Source organism: Pantherophis guttatus, chromosome 1, assembly GCF_059756535.1.
Source record: "Pantherophis guttatus breed Tessera chromosome 1, ASM5975653v1, whole genome shotgun sequence".
NCBI classification, from domain to species: Eukaryota; Metazoa; Chordata; class Lepidosauria; order Squamata; family Colubridae; genus Pantherophis; species Pantherophis guttatus.
This window is the reverse complement of record NC_142063.1, coordinates 286,851,389-286,859,413: the sequence shown is the minus strand read 5'-3', so window position 1 is coordinate 286,859,413 and position 8,025 is coordinate 286,851,389. Positions and strand designations below refer to the sequence as shown.

General features: G+C 38.3%; 1 long non-coding RNA gene across 1 annotated transcript; it reads left to right on the top strand.

Moving 5' to 3' along the window:
• Nucleotides 1-241: 241 nt before the first annotated feature.
• Nucleotides 242-7,666, top strand: LOC117671831 (uncharacterized). Its single transcript, XR_004593021.3, has 2 exons — nt 242-4,030; nt 6,656-7,666. It is a non-coding gene; the product is annotated as an uncharacterized LOC117671831 (long non-coding RNA).
• The last annotated feature ends 359 nt before the right edge of the window (nt 7,667-8,025 follow it).

Genomic DNA, 8,025 nt, shown 5'->3' with positions numbered 1-8,025 from the left:
AAGTGCGAGGACCTGTCAGAAATCACTTTTTTCAGCCCTCTGGGTAGTCCTTTTGTGCATATGGACTACTCAGAGGGTTGAAAAAGTTATTTTTGACCAGTCCTCACACTTTTGACTAGTCCTTGCACTTACGACAGTCCTCACATTTTACGTTTTTCATCCTATCTTGTCACCATGGTGAAGAGAAGCAGTTGTGAAATGAGTGACATGATTGTTAAGAATGCTGCAATGGGCATAAATGTGAGGATGGTCATAAGTGTGAGGACCAGTCAAAAGTGCGAGGACCGGTCAGAAATGACTTTTTTCAGCCCTCTGAGTAGTCCCTATACACATAGCCACGGCCACCCGGTCACATGATCAGCTAGCCACGTCCAACCGGTCACATGACCTCCAAGTCATGCCCACCCAAATAAGCCACACCCACAGAACCGGTTGTTAAAAAGACTGAATCCCACCACTGGTTTGCACCCTATTTATATACAATAGCTTGCCTTCCCAGTTTTGATGGAAGTATGATTTCCTTTTTGATAGTGCCTTGATTAGGATACCTAATTAATTATCTAATCATCTAATCAGCTCCTTCATTGCCCTAATCAAGGAGCTACAAAGGAGAAAACCATACCCACACCAATACTTGCTGCCTATAATCAATTGGATTGAGATGAAAAGTTATAGAAATTGAGTAGGAAGGAAGTTTTCTCCATGGCTGAATGCAAACAACAAGGTTCTAAAAACTTGTGCTAGCATCAGCACTTTTAATTCATAAATGATTGGGAATTAAAGAAATGCAGTTAATTGGCCATGTTTTGATAGCACTGAAGTGGTTAAGAAATGAATATATGATTCAGTGCTCTGATAGAATCTTTTCAAATTGCATAAATGGGATTAAAATGACAAATACATTTCACTTTGAGTGTACAGACAGACTTAAATATTTATTTCTTTATTTTATATATTTAACATTTATCTACTCTGCCATAATTAAAAAGTTTACATAGAATAATATATTGTGACTGGATCTAACTGATCACCCACAGGAGCTGAAGCTGTGGTAGATAGATCAGCATACAACCTCTATGAAATGATAAAATTCCATGTTGAGGATAATTATAAAAAGAAACGAAAATCAATCTGCCAACATCACAATGTCTTTACATAAATTAGTGGTATATAGTTCAGGTCACTAAACCTCAGAAGGGATATTTTAGAACTGCAAAAGTGGATTAAAACTGAATTGGATTAAATTAAAGGGAGTAAAGCAATTTATCTGGTATCTGGAAAGGTTACATTTGGGGTATCTTAACTTAAGAAAATAGTAAGTGGGGATTTGATAGAATTGTATAATATTATATATCATGAGGGGGGAAAATTCTCTCCCGGTCTCATTATATTAGACTCTGATAAAAGCAGAAATAAAACCCTAATGGGAGAAGAGTAAAAGAAGAACTTGAGTTTTTTTTAACCCAAATAGGTATGTGGATAAATATTCAGTAACATTAACCAAAGATGGAATGCAAATATTAGAAAACTCCCAAAGTTCTAAGCAACAACAGCTAAAAGTCCTTGTTTTGTAATATACCATGCCTTCATAACTGATTTCTATTGTGAATTTATTTTTCTACATGTTTTTCTGTGTTCCAAACTTTTTTTCCAAGTAAAACTACATTGATTTTTTTTTCTTTTTAGCACTCCCAGATATAATATGTTTTGATCTATCCAATTACCTTGAATAGAGCTTATACCTACAATTCTGCAGTTTACAGCGTCTGGGAAGCCTCAGGTGGCACAGTTATTTTACTTCCTACTTTCAGTCTCTGCTAGTGTCTTCCTTTATTACAATGTCTCCTTGCCCTTGAAATCCTCTTGCATGTTTCTACCTTCTGTGCCAGGGATCCATTCTGCAATTACGTCTCCAGTCCTCCGGAACATCTGTCTCCTGCATTCCAAGAGTATGTAGCTGTTTTTCCTAGGTGCTCAACTGTACAGCGTGTGTATAAAAGAGCAGAAAAGCCATGGTCCTTCAGATGTTTCTGGATCACCTGATGTGCCCAATGGTCACAGATAATTCAGCTGTAGTATAATCATAGTTGTAGAAGTTCACTTATTAGTATTAGCGGTTCCATTCTGAAGAAATGTTGAGAAATGTTACTTAGAAGATAGATTCCTAATTCTTTTTATCAGTATAGAAAGAATCATTATGTTCAGGACTGAAAAGAGTGAACAGATAACTCACTGCTCTGTAAATCCCCGGGGCCAGCATACAGACCTACAGAATAGCATGTCATCCTGAGAATTCTTTGCAAATCATATTCGTAACTACAGCTTACCATTCTGCATTTCCACTTAAGTATCACAAATTGGATTCATGTCATAAAAAGGGCACAAAGCCATACCTGATTCAAGAAAATAACCCACAAGAAAACCTAATTCAATTGCTTTCAAGTATCATAAACTGTCTTGTCAAGCGGCAGAAATGGAAGGTGTCAATAGCAAGATCATATTTTATAGAGCTTAAAACTTTAAATTCAAGACTCCATATTCTGACAAACAGGAAGACTATAGGAAAAAAAAATTCTAGACAACATATATCTATATCTATCTCTTACATATACGCACACAAAAAGCATCGGTCACTGACAGTAGTGAGATTTATATTGAAATGCTGAACATCAAACTCAGAATTTAAGGTGTACTAGATATTATAGAGAAAGATGGGGAACCTCATTCATGATGGCTATTTCAATGATAGTTGTCCATTTAGGGCAATTACAGGGTCAAATAAAATTCGTAGCACTTAGCAAGGTAAAGAAAAGAATTTTATTTTATGATACTTCTTTGGCTGCCTTGATTTTGGCACCTAGAAGTAGAACTAAGGTAAAGGTTCCCCTCACACATATCTGCTAGTCGTTCCTGACTCTAGGGGGCAGTGCTCATCTCTGTTTTGAAGCCAAAGAGCCAACACTATCCAAAGACATCTCCGTGGTCATGTGGACGACATGACTAAATGCCAAAGGCACATAGAACGCTGTTACCTTTCCACCAAAGGTGGTCCCTATTTTTCTACTTGCATTTTTTATGTGCTTTCAAACTGCTAGGTCGGCAGAAGCTGGGACAAGTAACAGGAGCTCACCCCATTATGCGGCACTAGGGATTCGAACTGTTGAACTGCCAACCTTTTGATCAACAAGCTCAGCATCTTAGCCACTGAGCCACTGCATCCCATTAGAAGTAGAACTAGAGTTCATTTTACTCTAGCGAACAACTGCAGCATTATGTAGATTGGTTGCCTGTGCTGTAGAGAGTAGGGACAAACAATGCTGTCTAAGTCAATTTTATTCAGGTTCTCACTTTCCCACCCTAGTTAACCATAGTCTATTTCTGCATTGCTTTACCCATTTGTCAGAAGAAAAAAAGTCATGCCCTAATCACTTTTATAGAATGTAGTTTTCTAAGTTTCTCCATATAATCTACATTTCTGTGTGGTATTTTGGCATTGCATACTGCATTGCCAAGTAAGATTATCAGCACATGTATGTGCAAATTCCAGTTCTAGTATATGCAATTTATTTGCACTAGATATGTACAAATTTGAAAGTAAAAAATGTGGGGTGTTCATATAAAATATAAACAGAACAATTTTCTCCATCTGGGTTGACCTGAAAAAAAAAATTGGCCAGCAACTCTTTTGAGTCAAAGTAGGGTTAATATTTGTTTATAAAAATCCTAGACAAATAAAACTGTGATTTTGAGTCTTTCATTGCTTGGTTATAATTGCAAATATTCTACCTAATTATATACCATAGCTTTTGAAGAAAATACTTATTTTCATCCTAAAAATAATCGTAGATCATGTATTATGAAACTTTTTTCTCTCTTTTTTTCTCATCCTCATCCTCCAATGAGGAAAATCCTGATGAGCCTTGGTGGCGCAGCAGACTAAAGTGCTGTTAAGTAACACCAGCTTCCTGCAATTACTGCAAGTTCAAATCTCACCAGGCTCAAGGTTGACTCAGCCTTCCATCCTTTCGAGGTAGGTAAAATGAGGACCCGGTTTGTGGGGGCAATAAGCTGACTTTGTATAAAAAAGAACACCGCTTGGGGGTGGCGGCGAAAGCCCTACTAAGCAGGTATATACAAAAGTATGAAGGCTATTGCTTAACGCATTGCAAGCTGCCGTGAGTCTCCGGAGAAGGGCGGCATATAAATCGAACCAATAAATAAATAAATAAAATAAAATAAATCCTCAACATCACCCCCAGCTAGCAAGACATTGTGGGAAGTATGGAACAGAATATCTACAAAAGTTGGGAATATTGCATTATTTCCTGCAGAATCCAAGACGTGCCCCAGTTTCCTTTGTGGGTTGCCAAATAGACTATAATGCTCTTCTCAAACCCCTCACTGCTTCTGACTTGTTAACCCTATGCTGAAAGAAGTGAGACACTAGATCAAAGAAACCTGAGCTATTTCCAATAATTTCTGAATTAATAATTAAGCAAACAAAGGTTATTTCCAAGCCAATTAAGAGAACTACCAGTGCAGAACAAAAGAGAGTTATGCCTAGCTTTCCACTCAGTTATCCAAAATAGGGTGAGAGCATTCAGCTACCTATAAACAGAGCTGAAGGCAACCACCAAAATCCTCACTAAAAACATAAGCTATTTCACCCAAATTACCATTGATAATATTTTGTGCAATCACCCAAGTTCTGCTCAGCTATCATTTTGACATTTTTTTAAGAATAAACTGGGATGAAATATTAAACCAGATACATTAACAGCTTTAATATGTAGTCTGAGAGATTCTTGTAAGTAGATTCTTCCTTTGTACCCGTGAAAGTAGATGGAGATTTAAACATTTGCTTTATTTGTGTAAAAAAAATATGAAACTTACTTTTTCTCTTTTTCTTTCTTTCTTTCTTTTTCTTTCCTTTCTTTCTCTCTTTCTTGCTTTCTCTCTTGCTTGCTTGCTTTCTTAGTTTCTTTCACTAAAGAGGTGATTAGTTCACTAATTTGATGTATCTCTATTATCTGCAGAGCCAGGACTGATCTTTGTAGTGCAGCTTTCACCAACCACCCAGATGTAAAGTCCCACTTAAAGAATTCTGAGCCAGAATAGCCTGACTAGGGATTCCAGGCGTTGTAATCTAGAGAGTACCAGGTTTAAAATGGAATTCCTGGTCTAAATTGTAATTGGTGATTCTTGCTTAATGACTAATTTTTGGTGACTGTTTGAAGTTATAATGGTGGTTAAAAGGTGACTTGCAACCAGTCCCTGCACTTACAACCTTCTCAGTACTCACGCAGTCACATCACATGATCATGATCTGGGTGCTCAGCAGCCAGCTGAGATTTGCAATCTTTGCAGCATCCAGTGGTCAAATATTGCTATTTGTGACCTTCCCAGAAGGCTTCCTACAAGCAAAGTCAATGGGGAAGCCAGAAGGAAGTTGCAAGTCATAATCATGTGAGGTCTCATTGACAAACACAAGTAATTTGCTTAATGACTGCAGCAAAGAAAATATTATAAAATTGGTGTGGTCACGTGATGCCTCAAAACATCTGCTGCTTGCAATTACTGCAAGTTCAAATCTCACCAGGCTCAAGGTTGACTCAGCCTTCCATCCTTTCAAAGGTAGGTGAAATGAGGACCCAGATTGTGGGGGCAATAAGCTGACTTTGAATAAATATACAAAAGTATGAAGGCTATTGCTTAACGCATTGTAAACCGCCCTGAGTCTCCGGAGAAGGGCGGCATATAAATTAAAGCAAAAAAAAAAAAGAACTGCATCTCTTAACAATGAATTTTCTGATCCTGACTGTGAACATCAGTCAAGGACTACCAGTAACTATTCCAAACTCCTCAAACCTGGAGTGTTAACTTTCTTAGCCTCTCCTTACTGTCTTCTTTGGCAGATTTTGGCAAAGAAGAGAGTTCCAGAGAACCGCCCCACACACACACACACACTTCCTGTTTTATTGTAAAATGCACATAAGACACATAAAAGGATAAGTGTAACAGCCTTGCTGGTCAGATGAGAAGGATGGGGAGGATCTGGAGTCAGTTGCATCTAAGAACCAATAGTCCTGACATAGATAATTCTAATAGCTTTGGAGCCAATGATTATTCTGGTCGAGACAGATTCGTTAACCTCTAGGACTATTTGCCCATTGACCGGTTCTGAAGTTCAGCCACCCACTCCTAAGCAGAGATGCAATGATAAGGAATCATCAACAGAGAGCAGAACTCCACAGATCTGAGAGACTTTCCACAAAACAAGACGACAGAAGAGCCAATGCTGAGAATTTAGAAACAATGGAATGGAATGGAATGGAATGGAATGGAATGGAATGGAATGGAATGGAATGGAACTGGGAGGGACTTTGGAGTCTTCTAGTCCAGCCCGCTGCTCAAGCAGGAGAACCTATACCATTTCAGACAAGTGACTGTCCAGTTTCTTCTTAAAACCTCCAGTGATGAAGTTACCACAGGTATATACTGGATGGAGGATCAGTATGGCTAATTTATCAGCCTCATTCCCTAGGAGCAAATCCTGAGAACAACTTTCAAAGGTCATCCTTGTTGTGTTTTATTATGCTGTATTGTGCTTAGAACAATAATTTGGATTTTACCTATCTGCTTCCTTTTCCTTTAGATTCAGAACTCGTTTACAAGATTCTTGGTGACCTGCACCAACCCTGTGGACTCTGTTTACGGCTGCCATCTTAAGACACTGGTTAAAAAGACTCTTTTCTTCTAAAAGTTCTGCCTGAGCTTGCCCTGTCATTGGACTTGGCAGGCATCCAGCTTGCTTTCAGCAAGTAGTGGTACCGCAGATAAGAAGCAATCAGTTGTCAATTGGATAGATGTGGGCAAAAGGTAGAGCTACATATGTATATAAATCTCTATACAACTTGCAGTGAATCAGCGGAGACATCTAATTTCACGCTGCTACTGTTACACAACTAAGAATTAGAAACCATTTGTTCTGTCTGCCAATCCCTATATTGGCTGGGATTTCCCCCAGAAATCTGGGTGCCTTTCAACTGATAGCATTCTGGAGGGTCTTGAAGACATGGCTATTCTCTCTGGCCTGCCTTGGGTTAGGATGGATGGACCGCCTTGTGAGTTCTATTGTTGCTGGACAGACTTGCTATCTTGTTCTTTGTTTTTTAACATCTGGTTTTGTTGGTTTTGTTTTTATAAACTGTGGGTTTGTTTTGTGTAATCAGATGGTGCCTAAATTGAATGAATTAAATTTAAATTAAATTCAGGAAACATTACCAGTTCAAATTGCTGCTGGTGACCTTCCAGGCCATGCATACAAGAATACCCCGTTATTTGAATAACCTGATTGCAATTCGGGCTTCTGTGTGCTGGACTCTGCTGTGCAATCAGGGGCACTTAGTTTTCCTTCCTGTCCAAATGATTTAGAGCTTTCTCACAGCTACCTCCTACTCTTTAAAATTGACTCTCCTTTGAACTACTTTACAAGTTCGATCTCCTGAGGTTTAAAAAGGCCCTTAAAACACTTTTTTCAGGACCTTGATGAAGATAGAAGAACCTTTCCTTTTAGTGGCACAAATCAATATCATTTTTAATTGTGGCTGTACTGGGATTGGATTGTGTTTTAAATTATCATACTGTAGTAAATGATGAGATGGGTTGTTTTTGTGTTGTGGTGTTATTGTTTTACGTGTGTCTCTATGTGTATACTTTTGTGTCAGTTTTTGACTTCTAGCAACTGCCTGGACTAGTCCGTGCAATGTTTTTTTGGCAAGGTTTTTCAGCAATGGTTTGCCATTGTAGCCTTCCTAGAGCAGAAAAAGATTGACTGTCTCAAGGCAGGTGTAGTTCAAACTGTTGGCCTCCCAGCCTCTAACCTGATGCCTTAAGCATTGCACTAAAATTGCTCCCTACTGTTTTACCTAGATGTAACTACATTCCATATAGAGTCACTATTATATTAAGATCTTGTACTCAAGAGAAATTCCAAAGGTCAGAATTCATTTAAATTTTAAATTG